We start from the raw sequence: 26,426 nt of genomic DNA, 5'->3' as shown, positions 1-26,426 counted from the left end.
CCCTGCTCGTGTGGGGCCAGGACCAAAATAATTATCAGGCGTACACCTTCGGAAAACAAAGTACAAGATGGAAATCCCACAGATGGCAAGGATCTGGCCTGCCTCGCGCTGGGGGTTGCTCCCATGCATGGTTTTGCTTACAGGGACCCCTCTGGAAGCCCGGTGTGTGGGTACAGGGCTTCAGAAATGTTTTTAGTCAGAGTCCGTGCTCAGGAGAGTTTTCCTTATTACCTCAGGGAGCACGTTCGTGGTCCTTGCCAAGAATTCAACATCTGCACAATTGATACTTGGCAAGGAAATTTTAAAATTCATGCGTGTTCCCTGATGTGAGGAGGGAAAGCGCCTGGATCTGCAGATCCATCTCCGCTCTGTCCCCAGGCCAGGAAGGAGCAAGACCAAGATCCGGACACCCGAGGGACGCGGGATGCTCCGGGGTCCCTGCTGACCACCGGCCCCTGACCGTGTGTGTGTGCATGGATCTGGGAAGCCTCCGTGTGTCCAGGAGTGGTGGGGAAAACAAAGCTTGTGGCACGGGCATTTTTGCCCTCGGGGACCTGTCTGTTGATGTCTGTCCCAGGATTTCTCTTGGGAGCAGAGGAGCTCGGCATGTTCCTGTCCCTGGGCTGGCTGGGTCTGGCTGCCTGGGTCAGTGGCTTCGTGCACTTTCAGGGGCACCAGGTCTAGGCTGCTTTTGGCTGCTGAGGGGCCTGAATTGGGGGATTTGGCTCTCAGGTGTCCTTCTGCCCCATGGGCTGCAGTTCTCGCTAAGCCCTGAGTGATGACAGCTTATTTCAACGAGGAATATTGGGCAGCAGGGCGGCAAATCTCGCTGAGCATCAGCAGCTCGGGGCGCTGGAGGCGCCTGTGGGAACAGAGGAGAAGCTGGGGGATGCAAACAGCTCCCACTCCTGATCTGTGTCACCCCCAGGGCTCCCCGAGCCGGGGCAGGATGGAGTGGGGGGGTCAGGGGCTGCAGGGGCCGAGCAGCGCTGCCAGCCCAGCCCGGCACTGGAGGCTGCAGCGCCTTTAAGACCCCCCTGTGCTCCGGCCGTGCGGCTGGCAGCCAAAGCAGGCTCCCGGGTGCTGCAAACCAGATGTTTAAAGACCGCAGCGCTGTCCCCTCCGCCTAGCGCAGAAACTCTCGTTTCCCGGCTCGTCAGCTCCTGAGGCTTCAGATGAAAAAAGCAGCTTGTTCTTGTGCTCTCTTGGCCTTAAAAAAAAAAAAAAAAGCCTCCGGCTTGAGCAGCTGGTAAATGCCCCCTGGTTGCACGAGGTTTATTTTGTTCCTCGTCGGTCCCGCACGGGGACACGGGGCCCGCTTTCGGAGGAGCCCAGGGGAGGCAGGTGGGACTTCTGCCTTGCCGTCACCTGGGGATTGCCGTGGCTGCAGCGCTCCCAAGCACAAAATGACAGAGCAGAACTGGTTGGAAGAAAGCACAGCTGTGGCAGGGAGCAGGAGCGGTGTCCGAGGGCACCCGGGCATGCGTGGAGCCGGTGCAGCTCCTGGGCGAGCGCTCCCGATGCAGCAGGGAAGCTGCTTAATTAACAAACCGTTGTTGTTGCTGCTGGGTGGGATTAGGTGAAGCTGTTTGCTTTGGTAAGCGGAGCTCTCCTGGGAGCTGGGGCCAAACAAAGCCATCGCGTGGGGCTGGCGCATGCCGTGGTGCTTCCAGCTCTACAGCAGAGCTCAGCCCCCTCCCGTGCCTGCCTCGGTTTCCCCATCTGCGTAACGTGGAGGTGGACACCGCTGCTTTGTAGAGCAGGGAGAGGAGCTGGAGCTTCATCCCTCACCCTACGGAAAACCTGGGGAATTTGGTGACAGTGGAGGAAGGTGCAAAGTCCCCACCAGGGCGGGAGGCTGGACTGAACGTTGCAGAAGGAAACAAAGCAGTGGGTAAGAGAGAACGTTTGTTGCCCCCCCTAAAGCACGGTGCTAACCCTACTGGGCCGTGACTCGGTTCTTTCTGAAGGACCCCCACCCAGCGACAGCGCAGCCTGCTCTCCCGTGTGTCCCAAGCTGAAGGACAGGAGGTGACACCCCGTCCTGGGATGCTTTCATTGGTCCCCCTCGTGGGACAGAGGTGACAGCAGACTTTTCATCCACAAGAGCATCAGTACGAGGGGACGTGGCTGTGCTGTGCCCGAGGAGCAGACGGGCTCTGCAGCAGGGTTGCTGTGCTCCGGGTGCTGCGGAGCGGCGTGGAGGCCCCAGCCACTTCCCCACGTGCCAGGATAAACAGAGGCGAATGACTCGCAGGGTCTCCTGATGGCTTTTCCAGCAGTAATTAACTGGCCCACAACGAAAGCCTGAGGGCTTTCGCCATTCCTGCGCCAGGCAGACGTTTCCACTCTCTCTCCCTCGTTCTGGCCAGCAGAACCCTGCTCGCCGTCCCGACGCACGGACATCTCAGGCCCGTGGTGGTCGCCTGTTGTCACCGTGGCTGCAGGATGCTCACGCTTTCCTAGCTCTGTCCCTGTGGGATAGATGCGGGTGGCTCTCCCAAAGAGGAGGAACACGCAGGAGCTGCTTGGTCCATGAAGCCACGTGTCCCCAGGAGGGCACCCCGCTGTCCCCAGGCCTGCTGCGGGGTGCTGGAAGCATTTCCCAGGCAGGGATCAGAGCATCTCACGAGGGAGCCCAGCTTGTGCTGGGGTTTGTCCCACCTTTCCTGGCGAGGAAGGAAAGGGGGAGCGAGGGACACTGTCACCTTTGTCTGCCACCTCGGTCCCTAAAGGCTGCTGACTGAGAGTTGTACAATCCAGGAAAAATCCTCTTCCCCTTCATGGAGCCACGGGGAGCTCACCAGGCTCGTGACTTGGATGGCGCAGCAGGGCTTGCGGCTTCTCCTTCTTTCCCTCTCGGTTGCCTTTCCAGCGTCTGTCTGTCCTGGCTGGTTCATATTTTGGGCAAACCCCAAGAACACTGAGTTTACTTTGAGAACCGTCCCCCTGGGTGGACCCCGCTGGAGCAGGACGGTGGCTGGAGGGAACTGTGGCTCTCCTGTTCACGGGGCTCGTTTGAAGGTTTCTGTGGGCAGCGTGGAGGCTGCCCACAAGGACCTGAGGATGTTTGGTGTGAGATCAGCTGGAGGCTTATTTAGGGACCACCAGCGAGCTGCCGGCTACCGCAGGAATCGGGCTGCGGCCACCTTTTGATATGGCGAAGGCAAATATTGAGAAACCCTTCTGCACGGGGGGAGCCCGAGGGCCGGGCGCTCCTCGGGCGCTGGTAGCCACCGCTTGCTGCCTGCAGCCACGATGAAATGCTTGATGTATTTCAGCGGGGTGGCACATAAAAGGTGTGGAGAGGTCGTTAAAGCAGGGACCTGGAGCCCCTGGCTGGCTTCGGGAGACCACCGGAGCTTTGTAGGGTGTTTGGCACCGGGACAGAGCAGCACGTATTTCTCCCCCCTCCCTTCATCTTTAAATACCACCCCGCAGATTTAAAGGAAAAAATAAATGCACTTAAAATGGCATCATTTTGTGGTGCCTTTAGGCCTATTTATATTTTTATTGCTCCCCAAAATTTTGTATAATAACCTTTTTCATGAAAACGTCGATGTGTATGTGCGGGTAATTAATCCAGGCATCATCTTCAGAAAGCGATTTTACAGCTGGGTTTCGGGCAGTGGCCGTTGGGTTCCCGGCTGCTGTGGGGCCCTTTGCTGTGGGGCCGGGCTGATCTCGAGCTTCTTAGCCCTTTTTGAGCTAATTCAACCTCCCTGTGAGCTGTTTTAACCCTGGGGGGTGAGTTAGCACCGAGTGCAGTTGCTTCCTTCCCGTGTGTCCCCCTGCGTCACATGAAAATACATTTCCCAGGGGTGAAAGAAGCTAAATATCCAGTAAGCCAGTGCTCAGAGCGGGCTGTGGACCAGACTGGCTTCGAGGAAAGCAGGTTTTATTTAGCCTGCAGGCCGTAGGGCAGGGCAGAAGGTCCCTCTTTGTATCGCCTGCTCCGACCTTCCTGCAGCACGGCTCGGGGGGGCGGCAGCTCCTCTGCTGCCAGGCTCGGCTCTCCCGTTCCCCGTGAAAAATGAACCAAATCTCTCAACTTCCGACTGAAACGTAAGATGTGAGATAAGTGTTTACTGAAGGCTCCGGCTGCCAAATAGCCTGGAGACCCTTTCCTTCCTCCTCTCTGAACAAGGCCGTCCAGGTGTTAACCGCCTCTCTGAGATGTTGCCTAGCACATCCTGGTCTGAAATGAGATTTTCACCTTTGTCAGAATGATTTTGAACCTTTGAACGACATACCAGCCACCGGCTTGGATCGAGTAATTCTGGCAGCTTCCGTACCTCCTCCTCCTGGCGTGCTTGGGGACGCCGGGGATGCTGCTGGGTGCTGCGCCCGGCTCCCAGGAGGGGAGGAAGCAGAAGGGTGGCTTTGGTGAGACGAGCCAGCTCCTTGGGGCCTTGGTTCAACACACAAAAGTTTGTCCCCGCTTAATAAGCCTCTCGAGCCACCCCGGAGGGAGCATTGGCTGGGTCATTGCTGCTCTTTCCCCGCCCCTCCTCTTTCCTTGCATCTTTCCAGCCCCGCTGGTGGCTCAGGCGGGGCGGAGGGGACCCCACAGTGGCTTTTATTTCACGTGTTGGGTATTGCTTTATTCCCAGCTCACTCCGGCAAAGCACCCGTCACAGATTCATTGCAAAGCCGATGACAATTTACTAATGTGGTGTGCGTGGAAGAGACAAGGAGGGGGCCGGGGGGCTGCCGGGGGGTGAGGTGGGCAGAGGCGTGAGCCTGCCTGCTGCTGGTTAATATCTGCGGTCAAAGTGCAAATGGAGCAGGCTCCAGCTCCGGTATGTTTGTCTTGGAGATTAAATCTGGAGAGCCCCCGGTCTCCAAGTCCATGCCGGGAAGAGCGGGGCGGGGGGCGTGGAGGGAGGGGAGCGGAGCCCCGCGGGCGCGCACACCTTTTTAACCCCCTGGAAGCTGCTTGGAAACCAGGGCTCAGAGGGCAGACGCAGGTAGAGGGAGGAAGGGTGAGGATGTACGGGTCTTTGAAGCAGCTCAGGGACAAGACTGGTGCAGCCTGAATCGTTACACCTGTCTGTGAAGTTTCTTCAAGGAACCTCTCCTTGCTCTTTCTGTACCACTCCGCGTGGCTGCGGCCCCGTGGGACCTCTCAGAGCAGCCAGGAGCGTTTGCTCCACGAGTGGGGCACCGAGCAGCTGCCCCTTGTGTGGGCTCAGTCCTGCCTCTCCCCTCGCTCTCGGGCATCTCGTAGCTTCTTCTGCAGCTCTGCCCCTGCCTGTCCGGAGGGCTGAGTCCAACTCTGCCTGCCGTCTTGCATCCCAGCCCCTTGCCGTGCTGGCCGCCCAGCACCATGTGCACCATCCGCCCCCATCCCAACCTCATGGGGGCTGCTCCCAGCACCCAGCCTGGGACCCCTTTGGCCGGGACCATCCCGGGCTGCAGGACAGCACCCACCACAGCACCGACCATCGTGCCCAGGCCAGCAGGAAAACACCGTGCCGAGCTCGGGGTTGCCTTTAAGGCTGAAGTGTGGGGCAGGCGGGCGGGAGGGAAAGCGTCTCCCCCAGCATCCGTTGCAGTAATGTTCCCAAACACTTCATCTTGTGTACAGTGCGTACTACAAGTGTTCCTACAGCGCTCAGGGCTGTTTTTGCAGTGCTGTTTATATAAGAGATCGCGCATGGTGCCTACATGCTTCTGGCACTTACAAACCCAGGTAGGCTGTGTTTATCCTGGGGATTGGCCCCAGTTGCAGTCATCTGGGGCTCAGCCAGCAGCGTAGCTAGACTGATATATATATTATTTAAAAAAGCCCTGCTTGTCGCGAGGCCAAGCCTGCTTGCCATGCCGATGAAAAACGTGGCTTCGAGCAGTTTTACCCAGGCTCAACCAGTGGAGCTGTGCCAGGGGGCAGGCGGGAGTGGGGGGACGCAGCCGCTCCTGCACAGCTCGCAAGAGGTGGCCCTCGAGGTGGCGGTGGGACCTCGTGGGCCTGGTCGGTGGGGATATGGCCCCTTCTCTGTGCCCTCTCTGATCCTTGAGAGCCTAGCTGGTGGTCTGCTCTGGCACCCAGATGGGTTTAACATCATCCCAAGGAGGGCTTCAAGGGGTTTTGAATGTCTGGAGACTGGGCTGGCTGTCCCTTTTGTTACAGGGCCTGGTGAAGGGATGCAGAGGGGATGGATTTCCAGTTCCCCCCTTACTCTTGTTGCTTGAGGTCCCGTGGTTTTTGGCTCCTCTTGGTAATGGGGTGGGAGTCTGTCTCCCTAATGACTGCCTGGTCCAGACCTAGATTTTTGGGGACAATCTGGAGAGCAGAGACCAGAAAGCTGGGAAGCCACGGGGTCTGACCGCACACAACTTGTTTCATACCACAGGGTCTGACCCCACACAAGCGGTTTCATCGAGCCCTTCCCTGCCACCAGCGACCCAATGCATGGGGTGGGTCAGCTGAATTGCACGCGTATCACCATCAGTGAAGGATGGGTTTCCATGCATCCTCTCTGGCTGTGGACCCAAAGGTCCCCAGCTGCCCCGGGAGCCCTCCCAAAGCTGGGTCAGCCTCTTCTCAGCATCTCTGTCCCACCCGGGAGCATACCCAGCGGGCCGAGGCCTGCGGCTGGCCTGCCCCACTCCTCCAGCCCTGAGTCCTCTTGTTTTGACCTAAAAGGGAAAATTTAATTAAATGAGATGTCGATCTCATCTGCTGGGAATTGTCCCTGTGGGCACCGTGCCCTGGATCGTGGCCAAGGCGTAGGAGCAGGGGTGGAAGAGGAGGGCAGGGAGGAAGGCTGGGCAGTGGTGCGCAGCACGGGCTCCTCTCGCCTTCCTCTGGCTCCGGCCTGCCTGGGGGCGTCTGCTCCCCTTCCCTGCCCTGGGAATGGGGCCGAGACGAAGTCCTTCTGCCTTTGGGTTCCCCTCCCAACCCTGCTTGGTGCTTTCCACCATGAGGCACAACAGGAGGACGGGGTAAGCAGGGGGTGTAAGAGGCCCGCCTGCACCCTGCAGCGTGCTGCTGGGGATGTCGGCTCTCGTGAGAGCAACCTCTGAAACCTTAACCCCATTAATTTATATATCACACACAGAAATACATATTCTTGTTCGAAAATGAAGGCAATTTGAGGAAATTCAAACATATATAAACAAAAAGCATCTCTTGCAAACTCTCCACATCCCCTGGGTGTTCAGGTCCAATCGTGCTGATTGCCATGGGGTTTGTCGTTGTGATGCTCGTGGCTGTGGGGTGACCACCCACTTGCTGCAGGGTGGGTTTCTTGGAGCATTGGCGGTATCTTGTTTCTGAGGAATGAGGTTGGATTTTAAAACAACATCATGTGGGAGTAGCTTTAAAAAAAATCATATTTTATGTCTGCGATCCTTCCGTTATTGCATGAAAATGTCTTTCTTGGAAGCTTTTTGCTGTGGCCCTGCCTATGCTGAGTGCCGTGAGCTGGAGGCAGGGCCCTGACAGCCCCAAAGCTGCCTGCACGGCGGTGCTGAGCAGGGCCAGGATGCGACCCTGTGGACATGGGATGTCTGGAGAGGGATGCAGCAGCACCCAACTTCCTTCTGGGTTGCCCAAAAATATGAGGGTACCGGGGGCCTCACTGCTGGGGGCAGGAGAGGCCCTAAGCTGGGCTGTGTAAAGGCAGGACTCCCTCGAGGGGTGCTGCGAGGAGGGGCTGCTCGGGGTGCCCCCCGTGGGCAGCCCTCCTGCAGGAAACGCCCCGGCTCCGGTGGGGAGAGCCTATTAAAAGGGAATAAGCCAATCAATAAATCAAGGCACCTGAAAAATGAAACCGAGGGGTTGGGAGAAGGGTTTCTCTTTTTTTTTTTCTTTTTTTTTTCTTCTCCCCCTGGTCCTTTCTCAATTAAAGCAAACAAAACCCAACTGCAGAACGTGGCCGTGGCTGTGGGGGGCCGTGAGCTCAGAGGCTGGTGCTGGTGCCTGCGTGGTGGGCGCTGAGCTCAGGCACGGCCACGTGTGCTTAAACGAGCCCTGTAAATTACAGCCACGATACTGGGAGGTGTTGAAAAGGAATCAGTTATTCCACGGCTCGAGAGGGCAGCCCGGGCTCCTCTGGCAGGGGCGCTCATCCATTCTGAAGGGTGATTTTCTGTGAAAACCTGCTTTTATGTGTCTGTGACGCTGGCCAGCAAGAAGGGGAGATGTTGCTGCTTAGCCTCCATGGGTTCCCGGCCATGCGAGTGTAGAAACTCTGCTTCCAGCCCCGGTTTTAAATCCTGGTTGTCTCTTATGCATGGTCTTTGTTGTGCCTGAAAATGTCTCTCGGGACGTGTGGCCATGCGGACCCGCGTCCCTGCGTGCAGTGCAGGGCTTGGTCCTGCCGGGATGCATCCCAAGGGTCCGCTCAGCATCACCCCCTGCCAGGGCAATGTCCTCACATTTACAGACTAAATCTGAAGCTCTTCGTTGCTTTTGGACTCCTTAGCAGGGCACATGGCACTCGCTGCCTGTATGCCCCCGTCAGTTGTGATGAAACACTGGGACACTGTCGGGGTGCTGGTAGCACTGCCTGGTGCTCAGACCTCGGCTTCTGGTGTCTTTTGGCTCTCCCCTCCCTGCCTTACACCAGGCCACGTTGGAAACGCCAGCCTGGTTTTGTCCTGGTGATCAGATCAGGGTGCTCTCTGCTGTGATCTGTGCCTTAAACTGAACAGCAGAGTGCCTGGAATCACCGGGAAAGACGTAGAAATTGTACAAAAGTGGCGTCTCCCCCGTGGATGGCAAGCTGGGGCGGGCTGAGCGTGCCCTGGCACCGCGAGCCCCACCGCAGCAGCACTGCTGATGTCCTCCGTCCACAAGCACAGCAGAAACGGCCTCTCTGCCTCAGAAAACCCCAAGGCTGGGGGCATTTTTTGGATGCACGTCGCACTGGAGCCGGGCCCTCCCCAAGCCTGGTGCCCGGTGAGCAGCGTGGTGGGGCCAGGGCGCTGGGTCGGGCGCGGAACAAGGAGCTTTTCACTTGGCCGCTTTTTTCCTGACCTACATTTCTATAATCCTGCGTAAAGTTTAAGTCTCAAGCAGTTGGCCTTTTCCAGCGAGAAAGGGTTTCAGAAAAATTCCTGCCTGGTTCTAGGAAAGGCCGGGCTGAGCACGCTGCCGCCTGCCCTTTCCCCAGGTCACCGCCGAGGCTGCCTCCGCCTGAGCGCGCTGTTCCCTTCCCTTTCTGCTGGGAACGCGCCCGGGGGCCTTGACACGAGTCCTGGGGGTCACCACGTGTGCCTTAAACCTTCCCAATCCCGGGACTGAGTTTCGGAGCAATGAAGGGAAGAAGGACCCAGCTCCTTGCCAGCCTTGCACGGCCGCTGTCCTGTCCCCGGGGCTGGGGGAGCATCGGTGTGCAGGCGGCGCTGCGGGGCCAGCCCCGGCCCCCACTGCATCCCATAACCCACGGGGTACGTGGTGTGATGGAGGTGTTGAGGCCAGACAGTCCCAAACCCCACCACGCATGGCTCAGTTTCACTTGCAGAATTCTCAGTGATGGGTTTGGGTTGGTGGGGGCTTTTGGACTAACAAAAACTTTGTCTTTTTTGGAAGTGTATTAGGAATATTTTTGAAAAGTTTGCTTTTTTTTTTTTTTTTCCCCTGCACTTTCAGCAAATTTGAATTAAAAGATACAAAGACCTTCTTACACTTCTTCCCTTTCATTTTGAGCCCCTTGGAGCAGGGAGATGGGGGCTCTGTCACACTGCTGCACCTGATGTCCCCGCGGTTCGGGGACGGGGGGGTAACTTGCTCCCTGGGGGGCTTCTCGGGTGAGGTGGGTTTTTGGGTGGGGGCTTGGAGCGGGGGCTATTTTGTTCTTTCAGCTGAGTGTCCTCGGGGTGGAATGGACTGCAAGGCTCAGTTGTTTTATGGCCATTTTTTGTTCCTCTTGCAGGGAAGTCATTTAAATTTAGCAGTTCAAAAAAAAAAAAAAATCCAATTTTTATGCGTTACCACTTGAAAACAAAAGAGCAGTGTGTCCATGGCTCTGACTTCTGCGCTGATTTATGCACATACAGAATTTTTGTTGCTGCTCTCCGGCCTCGTGCTAAGCATCCAGGAGGGACAAACTGCCCAACTTCCCCAAAGGCCACATTTCGGCTGAGGACACTTCCCGAAGCCTCCCCCCACCCCCCGTCTCAGCATCAAACCCTAATCCTGACCTGGGGGCCCGTCTCCCTGCAGCCGAGAGGTAATTTTACCTCTTGATCCGGCGCTGAAGTCCATTGTGAGAATTAAGCAGTGTTTTGCTGCGCTAATTTACCGCCACGTATTGTATAATTACCTTTTTATGGGGCTGGGTGTGCTCTGGGCTCTCCCGCTGTATGCCGAGGCTGGCCGTGCTTGTGTCTGCGTGCGTGGAAGCGATGGTTTGGCACAGCTGCCTCCTGCTACGGCTGTGCTCTGTGATCCGGGGCAATCACCGGGGCTTCTTTTTCTGGGAGATTTTCTGGTGCAGGGGAAGGGACGGCGAGGAGGAGCGGGAGGGCAGAACGGGGCCGCGGGCACGGGGCCAGCCGTGGTGGGGACGGATGCGTGGCTGCAGGGATGGATGCACGGCTCTGGAGCTGCCGTCGGGTGGCAAAGAGTGAAGCTCTCGCCACTCCAGGAGCCAAAGCTAACCTCAGCCTGTTTTTTTTTTTTGGGAGAGGGATGCCGAGAGCTGGGGCAGCCCCGCTGGGGACCCGTCTCCTTGATGGACCAGGCGCCTGCGTGGCTTTTCCCTGCCTGCCACAGCCGGGTGGTGACGGCTCTCCTCGCTTGTCCCTGAGCTCCGTGTCACCTCTCAGCCCCGCAGCCACCACCCTGCGGGTTTCCCTGGAGGCCCCCAAGAGCTGCAGCGTTTGCAGCCCCCCGAAACCCCCGATTTCTAGCTCAGAGCTCAGCCTGGTGCCCGGTGCTGGGTGTCGTGCTGGGCTGTGCGCTGCCGCGAGTGACAGCGCCGGGGAGAGGAGGCGAGGGCTGGATCGTGCCAGGGCAAGTTCCCTCGCTCCTGGCTGAGGCTCCACGAATGTCCTTTGTCTCTGGCTCAAGCTCGTTTTTTTTTTTCCATTGCGGTGCCGACGGGCCTCATCCTGACCGGCTGGGATCTGTGGGCGTTTTTCCCCTCCTGCAGTGGGGAAAGAAAATAAAAATGTGGTTCAAACCCGACTGCGCAACCAGCATGAGAGGGCGTATATTTCTCTAGGGGAGGCAGGATTTGGCCCGCTGCAGGGTTGGGAGCATCCTTGCCCTGCTCAGCACTGGTGCTTGGCGGGGGGGCTGTGGCTGTGTGTCTGTCCACGGGGCCGTGGTCCTGCTGTCCCCCCCCCCCGGCCCTGCCTTGGCACGCTTTGCCGGCATTCGATGCGCCTGTCTTCGCACACAAAGGGAAGGGGGGAGCAGGAAGGGGGGGGGGCACAGGGAATTAATCAGCTTAGGGTCAGCACAGGAAAAAACACTGCTTAAATTGGTAATCCCCGGGGATAGAAATCAGCTCAAGGCTGCATAATAAATGTGCAGCCCGGTGGTTTTTTTCCTCCCTGCTCTCCCCAGCGGGGCAGGTGGCAGAGAGCAGGAGCTGGCGGGACGGATCCTGCCTCCAGCGAGGGCAGGACTCGAGTGTGGGTGCTTTGGCACCCTTGTCTGGGGACGCTCCCTGCTGCAAAGCTTTCCAGAAAACGTCCTGACCCCGATGCGAGGACTTCGAAGTCCCCCAGGCGCTCGGGCAGGGATCCTGCACGTTGTGGGCTGAACCCACCGCATCCCTGCAGCCAGAGCGAGGGGGGGCTTCGCGGAGCTTTCCCCGCCCGTGCGCCAGTGCAGGGCTCCCAGGGTGAGGAGGAGGCTGCAGGTGTGCGAGGAGAGGGCTCTACACCCCTTTAATCCCCCTTATCCTGGGAATCCGTCCCTGCGTGGCTCTGCTCGGAGGCAGAGCAGCCCCGGGGGACGTTGGCAGAGCACTGGGGTGGACGTGAAGGTCACGGAGCTCCTGCTCGGGCAGCCCGAGGTGCTCAGAGCTGTCTGTGCAGCCCGGAGAGCTCAGCCCTCTGCTCTCCATCACGTGGACCAAACGCCCCTAATGAGCCCCAGGGCCTCGGGATGGGGTCTAATCCTGGCATTAATGCACCGGGGCCTCTCTTGCAGTGCCAGCAGCCCCTGCTGCTCCTCCGCTGGAGCACGCGGCGGGTGGAGATCTTGCTCCGAGGAAAGCCCAGGGATGGGTGGGATCGTCGGGGGCTCTCGCGGGCGGCAGGGACCAAAGGCAGCTGCTTGGCAGCTGCTCGGCTCCTGCCTGCCCGCTGTGGGGGACCGCCGGAGTGCCGGCAGCAGAAGCAAAAATGCAGGGAGGTAAACAGAGTTCACGCTCGGGGAACATCGTGTTGCTGCTTAGGCCCATCAATCCATCTGTCAGAGGGTTATCACTTTGGGGATGCTTTTAATAAAGGAGCCAGAACTGTCAGCGGGTGCCAGAGCCTGCGTGAAACCTGCCTCCAGCATCTCCTGAGAGCTGGTGTTTTCCGAGCCCTGACATCGTTTTGTGCTTCCAAAATGAAGGAGAATCGGACTTGCTTCGTTCTTTCAGCTGCCTGTCAGTCTCAACGTGACACTTACACTGCTTTAGAGAAAGAATGGACTTGTTGCACTGGGAGGGAGGGGAAAAGTTGCCAGGGAGAGCCAGGGATGGAGCCCCGCTCATCCCCCCCCAGGCAGGGGGAGTGGGTGTGCAAGGAGAAAGTTGCTGGGGAATTTTCTGCTGGGGAGGGAAAAGGTGCATTCTTATTGCTTATTCTGGGGTGGGTGCCTGTGTGAGATCTCGGCGGCTCGATTGGGGCTGGTTTTTGGGGAGGAAACCCGCACCTGTTCCCGAGAGCGATGTCCTGGGCTGCAGCAGGTGCCGTGCCCTGAGCGCCTGTGGCTATGGTGCTCCTGGCGGTGCTGAGAGCTTCCCAGGGGGCTGAGCACCTCCGTACCCAGCTGGCAAAGAGCAGTGGCTGTCCGGGACGTGTATTCTGTGGGACACATTGCAGTCACAGCCCTTCCCTTTTGCTTCTCCAATTTGAGACCAGGAGGTTGCCGCAGTGCTGGAAACGGGTGCAGGGTGCGTTCTGCAAGCTGGGGCTGCCACGTCTCAACGCCGTGAGTTTTTTGGGGGTGTTGGATCTTAGAAAAAGCTCTAAGCAACGAATAGCCTTCAATTCCTTTGGGGTACGTAGCCAGGAGCAAGGGAGGGGGGGCGGGGGGGTCTCCTGCAGCCTGACCCCACGCAGCAGCGCCGAGCATCCCCCTCCGCTGCGCCCCGGGGGCAGGGTGGAGCGCCCAGAAGAGAGGCGAGCGTGTGTTTGGTTGCAGGCACTGTCTTCCCGTGATTCACGGCGCCGTGCAGGGTGTCAGGGCAGTGACTCACCGGCAGGCGAGCAGCAGCTCCGCGGCGAAGCCGACAGCACCTGTCTGGGACGCGGTTATTTATTAACGCCTTCCCAGAAAGGGCGGCATGGGAACAGAGCGCCCGCTTCGCTTCCTCTAGCCGAAGGAGTTTTAATGACAGCTATTCGGAGGCCGGCCGGGATTTTGGCAAGGCCTCTGCATCCGATGGTTAGCTTATTAAATGAAGATAATCTCTTCGGAGGGAAGCTCTGGGATTTTGGGGTGGCTCTTGCAGCAGGGAGCCTGGTGGCTGAACGAGAACACGTTTGCGTTGCAGTGGGGCCGTGGGGTTGGTAGCAGAACCCCAGGGGGTGCGGGAGGGGCTGCTCCAGGGAAACATCCGAGAGGCAGGGTGGGGAGATGGGTGTCCAGCGAGGGAAGCAGCTGGGGAGCTCGATGGACCCAGCATTCCCTTCCCACCTGTGGGCTTCTCCCTGCGTCGCTCAGATTTCGGATGGGACTGATCCGTTTCAAGGGTGCTTTTCCTGCTGCTCCGGGTGCTGAGCTTTCATTGCATGTGTATTCACGGAGCGGGTGCAGCGTGGGACGGGGCCGTACGGGCTTTACTAAGGGCTGGTTGCTGGTGGGCTCCTGTTCTCCTTGCCCTGAGGCTCTCAGCGGGATCCCCGGGCTGGGGTTCAGGGCCCCCGTTGAGGTCCTTGCTGGAGGAGGGGATGGTGCTCGTGGGTCACCCCTGCACCCCCCCACATGCACTGGCGTGGGCTTCCCCCACCCCACGGCGGTGGTCCATGGCCCTGTGCCGGCAGCCGAAGCGTGCCGTTTCCACAAGATGGAGCTGTGCGATGCCATCCACGGCTGGGCCAGACCCGTGGGAATCGGGGGGTCCCAGCTGCCCAGGGTGGCCGTGGGTCCTGGGGTCCAGCCCCAGCCCTCCCTGGAGCCCTGTGCCACCCCCTGCAGCGGTGCGGGATGCGGGATGCCCCGGCACGCACCGTGCTGGGTTGTGACACATCTCACAGCACTGCTGATGGAGCAGGCAGCAGGTCAAGAGCTTTCCCCCAGGGGTCCCCAGGTCCCACACCAGGTCACCCCCCCCGGTTGTCACCTCTGCATGTCCCCTGCCACAGCGTGGCGGAGAAGCTGGAGGGACCCGATGGGGTCTGCACCTGGGGCTGGGGTCATCCTGCAGCGGTGCTGAGCCAGCTCCCCCAGGCAGCCGCTGCAGCAGGGAGGTCGCATCCTGCAAGGGTGCAGGGAGGGTGCACCCAGTGAAGTTGCAGCCCCTGCTGCAGAGTGGGCTCTGGGCTGAGCCCGCTGTGTTGGTTCACACAGCCTGAGCACGGGCTGGTTCACAGCGCTGCCATCCGAAAATAAATCCTGGCACGTGGACACGGAGCGGCCGGGGGTGGTGGGGGGATCGCTGCTGGTACGAGGGGGCCTGGAGGAGACAGGCGGGAGAGGAGGAACGGGCTGCAACGGGTCCCACCTCCAGCTGGGACGTGTAAATGAGCAGAGAATGAGGGACAGAGAATGAGTCCCTGGGCAGCTGCAGGGTCGCATCCTGCTCCTACATGCCTGGGGGTCGCTTGTGCTGGGGAGGCTGTTTGCAGGAGGTTGGGCTGCTGCCCGGGTGCTGCAGGCTGGCAAAGCTCGGGAGGACCCAGCGGGTTGGCAGGCGAGGGCTGTGACTCAACGGCTCTGTTTCATCTCTCGGATCTTTTGCTTTTTTTTCTTTAATCCACTTGCCTCATTGACTTTATTTTACAATCCGTCGCTGGGTTCACTGAAGAGCACTTTGGTCATTAAGCACGTCGGGGCATGTGAATAAACCTCCATCTCTCAGCTTCCACGCTCGGCTCAAAGCGCTGGCCGGGATGCGGCGGGCGCAGCAGAAACCCGCCTGCGTTGCTCCACGCCCCCGTCCTCCGCCACCTCCACGCTTTGGAGGTGTCGGTGACACAGCCCCATCGCTTTGCAAGTCCTTTAACGTGTCCTGGCCCCCCTTCCCCTGCACTGACCCGGCCTCTTTAGATCTTTCCTTTCTCTTTCCGGGGGTTTGGGGCCGGGCTGAGCGCTGCCTGGGTCCGGGTGCGGGACCCGATGCGACGAGGTGCTGGCACGGGTGTGCTGGGACCAGTTGCTGCAAACAGGATCTTGCTCTCTGGCTGCATTTTTCTGAATCCAGCCCAGCAGATGGGAAGTGTTTCGACAGTACAAGTGGAACTGGGGCATGTCTGAGCAGGGCGAGGGGTCTGAGGGAGGGACACCCGGGAGAGGGAGCAGCAGGGAGGTATTTCCAGCTGATGGGAGCCGAGCGAGCCATACCGTGAGCGCTGCCAGAATCGTTTCCCTGTCTGTTGGTTTCCTTTCCTGTTTGGCTTTGCTGCCTACACAGTTTGTGCTCAAGATGTCTGGAGACGCGATGCTCTCATCCTCTGGAGCCAAGAGCCCCAGTTCTATTCCTGTGCTTTGCTCCTTGCAAGCCCGTGCTGGGGGGGCCGGGGCAGGCGGCAGCTCCCCGTACAGAAACACACCGCTCGTCATTACTGCTGTAATTCTGCCTCCTCCTCTGTTTGCTCTGGACAGATGTGCTATCCTTCCCGGGCTGCTGCTGAGCGTGGAGGCAGCCCCGTGCCCTCGTTCGGTGCCTGACAGCTCCCCTGCTCTCCTCGGGGGGTTCAGTGGGCTCGTAGAGAGGATAAAACCAGAGAGGGGGCTGCGGGGAGGAGCGCGGGGCTCGCCGTGGGTGGCCTGGCTGCGCCGCTGCTCGTCCTCCCGGGGCCGGAGCGGTCCAGGGCTGGGGGAAGCAGATGATGCCTCGCTGGGGATATTGAGGGTTGGGGGTGGCAGCCGGCCCGGGGAGAAAGAAAACTGCACCTGGGATGTTGCCCTCCGTGGAGGTTTAGTGCTGAGGAAGTGCAGATGGTGGGGAAGGAGGAAGGCTTGTTCCGAGCTGGGTTTGGGGTGGTCACCAAGGCACGGGGAGGATGGTGCCTCAGCAGGGTGTCACTGGGACAAAACGAAGCGCTCTGTCATCTGGTGTGTGGTTAAACTGGGGCACCTGCATGGCAGCGAGCCTGCCCGGGCTGCATTTCAGTGATCCACATGGTGAGGACAGGCTAACGTCCCCGATGTGGGCAGAGACAAGGACAGGAGGACGTCCTGCAGCAGCCACCAGGGCAGGACGCCCGATCCTGTTCTCAGCATCTTCATCGCCGTGGCTGCAGCAGATGCGGCTGCACGGGGGCTTCTTCATGGTCCCATGGGGCTCCGGCAGTGCCCCATCCCGCAATGTCCCCATCCTGCAATGTCCCCATCCCGCAATGTCCCCATCCCGCAATGTCCCCATCCCGCAGTGTCCCCATCCTGCAGTGTCCCCAGCCTCGCTGGCCGGTGGCCTCTCCGGGGAGGGGAGCGCATCAGGAAGCGGCTTTGATCTCCGACGCTAACACCTTTTCAAACGAGCCGCACGAATGAGCGCCCTCCTGCCCTGCCCTGGCTCGGGCCGGGCAGATAACACATCAGAGCCTGCGCGCAGAGCCGCGATAGCGCGGCTTTATGGAGCCCTGATTGCTACCAGCCACGCAGCTCGCTCACCGGGACTTCAAACGCAGCGCTGTACCTGCAACGCCCTGGGCAAAGAGTCCCGAGCCGGGCTTTATGCACACACGTCTACATGTGTGCGTGTGCGTCTACGCCCAGCGCTTGCTGACAAATCTTTCTGCCCCGTCACATCTTTGCGCTGGCGGCAGGGTGGCTTCGGTGGTCCTCCTCCGGGATGGCGTCGTCGCACCGAGGGCTGGAGCCTCGGGACCCGCTCGCTCCACATGTGCTGGTGGGCTCTGGGTGCCCCTGCGGTGCCACCGGCAGCACGGGGTGTGCTGACGGTAAAGCCCTGGAGGTGCCTGGGCAGGCAGGGAGGATTCGCAGCCGATCTCCGTGTGCTCGCCGGCAGCGTGGGAGTTAACAGTGAAGTGGGGGGAAAGCGGAGGAAAAGGGCTCGGACCTCCCCCTGCCCTCCCCACCGCCCCCCTCGGCTGCTGCGATTTCACTGAGGCCGTGTATTGGCCTCGGGAGAGCCAAGCTGGGTAACACCACAACATAAACAGAACATCTGGAAGCTCTTAAAGGGTTTTATTTTTTAACACATTTACAAGAGCCAGGGACACTTTGCAAACTCGGAGACACTGCGCTGCTTCTTTCCCCCAGAGCCGACCGTCAGCCCTTCCCCGGGGGAAGGCAGCGGGGGCTGCTCGTGCCCCTGTGCAGCGTTTCTGGGGGCTCGGTATCTCGGCCAGGAGGTGCCAATCCTGCTTGCATGTTCCTTGCGAGGTCCAAAGCAAAGAGATGATAAGTGCTGCATGATAAGTGAGCAGAAAGCTCTACCCTCCTTTCTGCGCGCCCCTAGTTAATGTTGGAGCGGGCTGGGGGCTTGGGCAGGGTTTGCCTGATGGAAAACCTGTTTAATGGTCTCGGAGGGAATGGGGAGAAGCAGAGGACAGCAAATGATGATTAAGCTGCCCAAGTGGGCAAAGAGCATGTGTGAGCCAAATAGGAGCTGGTTGTAACACGCTTAGCAGGGGAGTTTGGGTCCTCCAGCGCGGTGCAGCTGATCCGAGAGACTTGTAGGTGGGGAGCCTGTGGACAGGGAGGCCAAACGAGCTCCATCTCCGTGCTGGTGACAGCACGTGCTGTCGGACTGTTATCCATCTCCATCTAAAGGACTGCAGCCTCCCTGGCCTCCTCCAAGAAGCTGCTCCTGCCGGCCCCGTGCAGCGCTGCAGCGCGTTATCGGCCGCTGGCACACAAGCACAAGGAGCAGCTTTCCCTCCCTGTGCTCTCCCTGGTGCTGTGGCTTTGTCTGCCCCACGGAAATCACCGTGTGATTTTCTTCCATCAGCCCTTGTCTGTCTCCTACTCACCCTTGTGCTACACGTGGCTGTTGGGGCTGCAGCAGGATGCGTGCTGGCCCTGGGGGTCCGGGCACGGGGAGGGCTCCAGCCTCTGCATTGCTGCCGAATTTCGGGTGTGATGCCGAAGGTGGCTTTGCAGAGCGGCTCTCTGAGGGGCTGCTGGGTGTCTCCCCTTCTATTCATCCCTGCAAAGACTTAATTTGGCAACAAAGAGGGATCACGATGTGCTTCATCATGCCCAACCGTTATTCCTCCCGCTAACGCTGTGGTTTTCCTTCGCAGGGTCGGTGGTGACGGCTCGGGGTGCGGGCGCCTGACAGGGGAGCCACGGCGCTGCCGCAGGGACCGCGGCCACCCAGCCGAGGATGGATGCTTCAGCTGCGAGCACAGAGGGAGGAAAAGCAGAGGCAGCACGACACGTCTGGCACCCAGCAGGGGAGCAGGGTGCACCCGGGGCCGTGGCGAGCTCCTGCACCCAGCACCGGCCATGGGAACAGCCCCGGCGCAGCCACCCAGCGTGCGCTCGCTGTGACTCACGTCCCCGCTCGGCGAGGGGTCCTCCCGCACTGACCTCGCTCCGCTGGCTCCCACGCAGGGCAGAGATGACTGAATTACTGCTCCCTGCTGGGCTCTGCAAATTCTCCTCTTGGCCAGGCGGCTTCCAGGCCGGATACGTGGGGCTGGATGGCTAAGTGCTCTCAGGTCAAACAGTAGCTCCGATTTTTCCCCTGTGAAGGACCAAGCGCTTGCCCGGTTCCAAGGAAGCAGCTGTGGAATTTTATTTTATTTTATTTTTTTGTACCCCTCTGCTCTTCCTTCTGACTCTTTTCATGGTCTTGGGGTTTTCACGAGGATGGTTGGACCCAGCCCGCAGCGCCAAGTGCGGTCTCCTGCAGAGGGACGAAAGCCTCCGGAGGAGCCGCGTGCCAGGACCGAGGTGGCAGCCTCAATGCTGTGGGTTTGAAACTGTCTGGGAGAGTGTCCCCTTGTGTCACCAGCATTGCACGGCCGTGTGTCACCCATGGGGGTTCCCGCCTGGCGCAGTACAGGAGTCGCCGGCTGCCCCCGGGGCTGAACATCCTCCTCCCTGCCACATCCCCCGTGGGACGAGGAGGGGCTGGGGGGCACGGGGCCAGGCCGCAGCGAGGGGAATGTCAGGACGGGGAAAAATGTCACCCCCAAAAACAATTAAAAGGCTTAATAAAATCCTTTGCCTCTCTGAGTGCTCGCTGTTCTTTTCCGTTTGCCTTGGCTCAGCCACACTTACATCATGGCCCTATCGCGGGGCTGCCGAGTGGACGGGTTTGATTGCACAGGAAACCGGTGCTTTGGCAAGCTGCTCTGCCCTGGCGAAGCCAGGCCAAGAGTTTCATGTCTTTGCTTTGCGGAAAAATTCTTCCCCGTCCTTTCCCCCTTTCCTTTCTGCAACCCTCAACCATCACCCCCTGACCGGGCAGGCCACCCCTCGCATGCCTCCTGCTCCAAAAGTGAGATGCAAATTAATTCCCCTTCAGTCATGTTGTTTCTTGTCCATGGACTGTGTGTTCCCTCCTGCCCTGGAGAGCTGATGTGAAGCACTGGAAGGTACCGTGTGGAAATGTAACATAAAAAGGATATTTATGTAATGGAAATCTCCTTTGATTTCCTTTTTTTTTTTTTTAGAGTTATGTCTTCATTATAAAAAAGATGCCCTTTCATCTCAAAAGCACGGTAGCCTCAGGCGCGTGTGTAAATGCGTTGCGGTGTTCGGCTGCGGTGGGGAGATAAATATTTTAATTAATAATTTATCCAGATTTTCCTCGTGGTGCCGACCTCGAGCTGGCTGCTGTAGCTGGGGGGGGTCTCTGCCTTCCTCTGCACCCCAGGTGCCCGCTGGACAAAGGGGCAGAAACCTGGGCAGAAACACAGAGCCTTGGGTCCTCTGAAACCAGCACCCAGCTCTGAAACACCTCGGGGAGCTTTAAGAACTGCGTGATGCCCTTGGATGAGAGAACAGCAAAGGGCAGAGACGTAGGGAACTTCGCTTGGCGTTTGGTTTGGTGATGATGGGTAAATGGCGATGGCAAATCCATTTGCGTCAATGAAACGTCCCCGGAGGTGCAGGAGAGCGCACCCAGGAGTGGCGGGTGGCCGAGGCGGCGCTCAGCCCTTGGTCTGATGCTCTGCCCCTGGAAGTTTCTCCTCCCAGGGAGACAAGGCTGTGCCCCAGGCAGCAGTGAGCAGAAACAGCCCAGGGCAGACTTGGGGGGGGTTCCCATCCATGGGGCAAACCTGGATTCTTGTGCTAGCTCCGAGAGCCGTTGTCACAGCTTGCTGGGGGTTTGTAATGTTCCTCGCCTGCTAAAAAGAGCCTGGGCTGTCTGAGGAGACAGCACCCGTGGTTGCCCCAGTGCAGGGAGTGCGCCAGAAGCGATGCCGGCTGGCATCACATTGCCACGAGCAGGATTTCCTGCATCTGGCCTCGCCGGGGATCAAACCCTGCTGTAAGCTGTGTGTGAATCACCGCGACGTCCGTATGGCAGAGCTGAGGGGCAAGGAGGCTGAATTCCCCCGGGGAAGGCAGAGAAACCCCCGACCCTGTGCACCCCGGGGATGCCGTGGCCGATGCTCACGACACCCCTGGCCAAAAAGAGCCGTGCCCAGGGGACAGCCACCGCGTGTGACTGCATTTCCCTGCAGTGGGATGCAAATCATTTGCATCACTGCTGGGGGAAATCCGCTTTTGGGATCCTTTGTCAAGGCTCTTCCCCTCCAAGGCTGCTCCTCTGTTGATCCCAGCCCGTGCGGAGCTGCCGATGGGCGCGGGTGCTGGGGGGGGCTCAGCGCCCGGGCACGGACCTTTCCGAGCTCATAACTAATATTGACTTCAAAGGCTGTTTGCCTTCGGTGTCGGTCAGTCGTGTAATTCCAGCTTGTTTAGAGACGGCGAGCAAACAGAGAGCCAGGCCGTTAAAAAGGGGAAGGGTGTGGGAGCTGTAGTGCTATTTACCTGTGTAACCAGCAGGAAAACCCGCCTGTCATCCGTGCGAATAAATACAAACTGGAAGCATGGATAAACCCGTGGGGATTTATTAGCTTGCTTTACCAAACGCAAATATTCTGGCGAGCTGGCTCGGCCCAGGGGCTGCCTTTTGCCTTTTGTGTGCTGCAGCGCCCGGCGCCTATGGGCGCTGATAAGGGCGTGCGCTGCGCTGAGCCAGCCCTGCTCAAGGGGGCTCTTTTGAAATGTTTCTGTCTCCTTTTCGCTCAGGCCTGATCCTGCGAGGGGCTGAGCGCCTGCTGGGGTCCCTGGGTGTGCTCAGCACCAGCACGTGCAGGTGGGAGGGATGCTGCCGGCCGGCCTCGAGCAGCATGAGGCCGCTGGGGTCTGTGCCATAGGGGTGCAGTGGTCCTGCCCCCGTGTGGGTTCTCCAGCGGGGGCTCACACCGGTGGGCAAGGAGTGGGGAGCCCCCAAACCCGTGTGGCATCATGCCCCAGTGCCTCTGGGCAGAATCGTGCGTGGTTAAAGACATCCTTCTCCACCGCCCTTTGCCCAGCGGTGATGGATGTTAACTCCTCTGCCTCCCTGCAACAGCAATGTGCTCCAAAGGAAGCTGAAAGATATTTCCTTCGTGTTATTTTTTTTACCTTTTTGGAAGTACAGCCACTAGCCTGCAGGGCTCGCCACCGGAAGCCGGCAGTGATGGCAGGAGGGTGCTGCGCTGCCTGGGTTTGCTGTGCTCCAGCCTCCCCGGCCCCCACCTGAGCACCTCCCTGCTCGGGCGAGCTCCTACAGATCTGCTGCGTGCCCTGGGGCAGCTTTCTGCTGGTGGCCGGATCTGTAGGTCCAGCCCGGAGCCGGCAGCTGCCCCCTGTGCTTATTTTCCCAAATGACACTCTCCTGCCCCAGCTGGGAAGCTCTTCATCCTTCTCCTTGGAAAAAGCAGGAGCAGAGTCCAACGGGGATGCAGAAGGCTCGGGGGCAGTGTGTGGTCAATGCTGTTTGCTTTGGTTTGAATAAATACAAGGTTAGAAGCCACGAGCCATTGCAGGTTGGAGGAGGGGAGGCTGCCCCCGCTCCCCCCATTTGCAGTTTTCCATTCCCATCCCTATCTCTGCCCCGCTTCAGCTGTCCCTGCAGCATCTGGTGCGTGTTTACAGGCACTTCGAGATGCTCTTCGAGCTGTGAGTTTTCCTCCGGGCCTCGTAAAACCCATCTGCTCGAGCCGCTGGCTGGCTCGGGGGAATTTCCAGGCCCTGCTCCGGTGCCGGTGCTGACGGCACGCGGGTTTGGAGGCTGCACCCGTGGGGTTTGCACAGCCCGGGGCCGGGCTGGGGCTGCAGGCGTGTGCAGGATGCGGCCGGTGGGGCTGTGCTGGGTGCTGTGCTGCTCCCGGCTGAGAGCCTGGGGGCTTCCAGTGGGTGCCAGTGGGACAGGGCAGGGCGGCTGGGCTTTGCTGGAGATGCGTTTTCCCACCTTTCACCTATAAAACTATTTTCTTTTATGTGTTAAGGAAGGCACGTGTGTTACCTCCCTATCAGAAAATGAAGCTTTAATGGCCAGATCTGAAGCCTAGTAAAGGGGAGCCTTTATATTAACTCATCTGGGGCCAGGGCAGAATTTCTCCTGTCTTTCCTCCCATGTGTTATTTGGGACTTCTTCCTCCAGGCTCCTCCAGTCTCTCCCACACGACCATTTGTTTCATGAACAAGGGCGGACAATTTCAGCTTTTAAAGGAACAAACCAAGCGAACAAACCCAGCATTGCCCATACTGCACCCCCACGGAGGCACCGGTGCTCTCCATCAGCCGGCACAGCTGGGGAGAACCCAAACCACTTCTCCCTTGGGTGCATTTTGCAGCCCCTGCCCTGCTCAGGTGCACCTTGTTGGTGACTGGGGGGGGGGGAGCGGGGCTTTGCCCTTTAAATTGAGCACGGAGCAGCTGCTGCGGTTTTTGGGGCTTGCTTTTGGAGAAGCTGCTGCTCTCTGGGGTCTTCTGGCTGGTGAGTTGGTTGAACTTGTTATTTTTTTATTTTTTATTTTTCCTAAAACGCTGGGTTTTGCTGTTAGCTCCCCTGTAAGAGGAAAAGGAATGTGGTTAGCTTCGGCGTCTTGCTGCTGCTGGAAGAAAAGGCAGCGGTGAGTGCACCAGGAGGCACAAAGTGGGTTAAGCTTGGTCTGGAGCTATCCGAAAGGTGGGATTTGTATGCGAGTCTGGGGGCATCGGTCTTGCCATGCTGGAATTTTCTCCTCCCATCCTCAGAGGGAAAGTTCTGTTGTACTTGGCCAGCTGGGTTGGGACGGGGTCTTGTGTCCCCTTGCCACTCTTGTGTAAAAGCTTAAAAAGTTGGGTTTAACTTACAATTTCAGGCTTTTAGTTAATAAGACAAAACAACAAAAAGTTGCATGGTAATTTTTATGGCACGTGAGAAGGGTGAAGAAGGCTTTTGAATTCTTTTTTTAAGCTCTTGGGTCTTTCAAGACCAGGTGGGAGAACTGTGGGGCAAGGTAAAAGCTCTTTGAGACAGAGGCTCTCATCTGTGCATGCTCAGCACCAGGTATGCTGGGTGCCTACAGAGCTCCCTGTGGCCATGTTATGCAGATGATTGTGATTAATAAGAATATTTATTATTGCCAAGTAACTTTGAGGCAAGTCCTACCTGCAAAGGTTTTCCATGGAGCAGTGCCTTTGGTCTCTGCAAGATGTCTTTTTGGGTTGGGGTGCAGAGAGTTTCTCTGGCTTGTTTAATCCTTGCTGTAGCAAGGCACACCCTTGAGCAAGGCTCAGCACCTGGGGGTGTGATTTTTGCCCTCCTGACAATCCCCCAGCTTTCTGAGCTGTTCTCAGAGCCTCCCTGCAGGTGTCCCTTATTTTGGTACCAGTTACCTGCTCTCTGCAGAGGCTGAGCTGTGTGCATGTGCTGGGGCTGTGCAGCTGCAGCTTGATGCAGGGAGCCCGAGCTCCTTCTGCTGTGCTAGGAGGTGGTGTCGGGGCGGGTGGCTGAGGTTGAACCTCTCGGGTCATTGCGTGGTGCTCCGGGCTCCTGCACTTGACTGAGGTCTGCGTAAGCCGCAGATAAGCAGGGCTGGGGTTGCATGCCTCAGCTATCGCGTCGATGGGATGTTGCCAAGGGATTTAGCGTGCGAAGAGGGCTGAACCCGGGAATGAAATAGCTGATTATTGTTTTTTGTTCTTCAGACAACACAGCTGAGCAAATCCAAGCCCGCTGTCTGTTCATTAAGGGCCTAATCCTCTGTTTTCCCCTGGAAAAATCCTTTCCAGGAATCCCAAGACTTTCTAAGCAGGACCAAGCTTAGGAAATGGAGGCAAATGTGTCTCCTTCCTATCACATTGGGTATTTTTCAGCTATTTCTTCCCCTTCTCCCTTGTCCACCCAGGCTTCCTGCATCTCTCCTATCTTCTGCACAGGAATTTCTCTGGGGAGGTGCCTGGTCCCTCGAGAGCGACGGCCTGGGCTGGTGTCCTGCCAGGGACAAGCTTGCTTTTTAGCTGTCCCTTGGGCGCATCTCTCACCTCTGCCTTGCCCATGGCTTTCTTGAAACCCGTAATAATATGTTTGTCAAGTTAGGAGGTGGTGTGGGCTGCGACCTGGGCTGCAAAAGGTCCCTGCCCTGGCTGAGGCCAGCCAAAAGGGCTGAGCAGGGAAGGGGAAGGGTGCTGTGCTCCCACTCACCTCCCAGTGCGATTTGGTGGCACTTGCAACATTCTCTCCCCCATCACCTCTGAAAATAATCAGTATGGGCAGGTTGCAGCATTGCTGTGGGGATGTCTCTCATTTATTTTAATCCTAACATGCTTTTCTAGGGAGATTCTCCCCAGTCATATTTTTAGTGTAACCCTACTGGGTTTTAGAGCCTTAAGTACCGTGTGCGGGCTTTGGAGCTGGCCCCGTGGGCTAAAGCGGAGGGTGCAAACTGGGATACAGCTGAGAATCCCCTCCAGGATGCTCCAGGGGACTGCAGCCCTGCCCTCCCCCTGGTACCTGCTGAGGATGCGGCCTGGCAGCATCACTGCGAGTCCCCCTGGTTGGGGTGGGGATGCTTTGGGAGCGCCCCTTGCAAGGTTCACGTGGGGACTCGGTGCATGCTGCCATGCATCCCAACAAATCCCTTCTGTGGAGGCAGCAGCAGCATCGGGGTGCCTCCAGCCCCAATCCCGCAGGAATGTCGATTAGCCCCAAAGCTGCTTGGTAGCAAATTCTCCAAGCTAAGCTCCTTTTCCCCCACCCCCCCCCCCACCCCGCCAAGCCTTCGTGTTTCTGTTGCCTTCAAGGAGAGGAAATTCTCCTGCTGGAAATACCTCCCTCTGCTTGCTTCTGGCGAACAGAAGTCAAACCTTCCCATCAGGACAGGGCGCAGGAGCCTTCAGGTCGGGCAGGCTGTTCCTGCATGCTGGGGGTCCCTGCTCACACTGCAGGTCGATACCTGCTGGGTGCTTGTAATGGCAAAACCTTCCTGGAGCATGGTCTGAGGGTCCCCTCCTCTTTAAATTAACATGCCAGCCATGCCTTGCCCTAATTAAAACCAGCAAAGAAGGACTGGACCAGGACGTAGGTTTGGAGGCTGTAAAATTCTAGGATGGTTTTATGTAGAGCAATTAAAAGGAAGGTAAAAAAAAAAATTAAGAAATTAAACACTAATTACTTTTTTTGCCAGCTGAACTGTTTTGGCAGTAGGGCTGGAAGTGGGATGCAGGGACCTGGGAAGGTCGGTTCTCTGCTGCCATAAATCAAATTGATCAAATGTTCCTGTGCTTTCTTGCAGTGTAACTCATCTGCTGTCAATTAGCCGAAATCACATTTTTTCAATTAAACAGGCTTAGAGGCCTGATAGTGAGGTCGAGGGGGGAGGGAAAGGCAAAGCCTGGCTGTAGGCAGTGAGGTGGAAATATCTTTTTAAAAGGTGCGATCCCATTTTAGTGCTTTCCATATAAAATGCGATATTATCGTCTGCGCTGTGGGGAGCAGCAAGAGATGGAAACGCAGCGAGGGGGGAGCGGCGTGGGCAGAGCCGTGGTGGCCCCAGGGACCAGATGGGACAATCCTGGCTGGGTGCTGGCAGGCAGAAAGGGGAGGGGGAGACTGCATGAAAACTTTAGGATGAATTTGAGATACCCTCTTAAACTCCTCTCTTAATTCCCCGAGGGAGGGTAG

The 26,426-nt window shown here is 58.3% G+C and overlaps 1 protein-coding gene across 20 annotated transcripts in view; it reads left to right on the top strand.

Annotated features, from left to right (window-relative positions):
• The window catches only part of LOC121057155, a 190,494-nt gene that overhangs the window by 31,793 nt on the left and 132,275 nt on the right, over window positions 1-26,426 (top strand). For 5 of the 20 annotated variants that reach the window (XR_005813660.1, XR_005813662.1, XR_005813676.1 and 2 more), the window contains one exon: window positions 18,553-19,492. The exons of the other annotated variants lie outside the window; for them this stretch is intronic. The gene's annotated coding sequence lies outside the window, so the exon portion shown is untranslated. Of the gene's footprint in view, window positions 1-18,552; window positions 19,493-26,426 lie in introns of those variants that run through there. 20 annotated transcript variants of the gene reach the window in all.

The sequence above is a fragment of the Cygnus olor genome, chromosome 18, assembly GCF_009769625.2.
Source record: "Cygnus olor isolate bCygOlo1 chromosome 18, bCygOlo1.pri.v2, whole genome shotgun sequence".
NCBI classification, from domain to species: Eukaryota; Metazoa; Chordata; class Aves; order Anseriformes; family Anatidae; genus Cygnus; species Cygnus olor.
The sequence above is the reverse complement of the archived record's forward strand: the minus strand, read 5'-3'. Positions and strand labels throughout refer to the sequence as shown.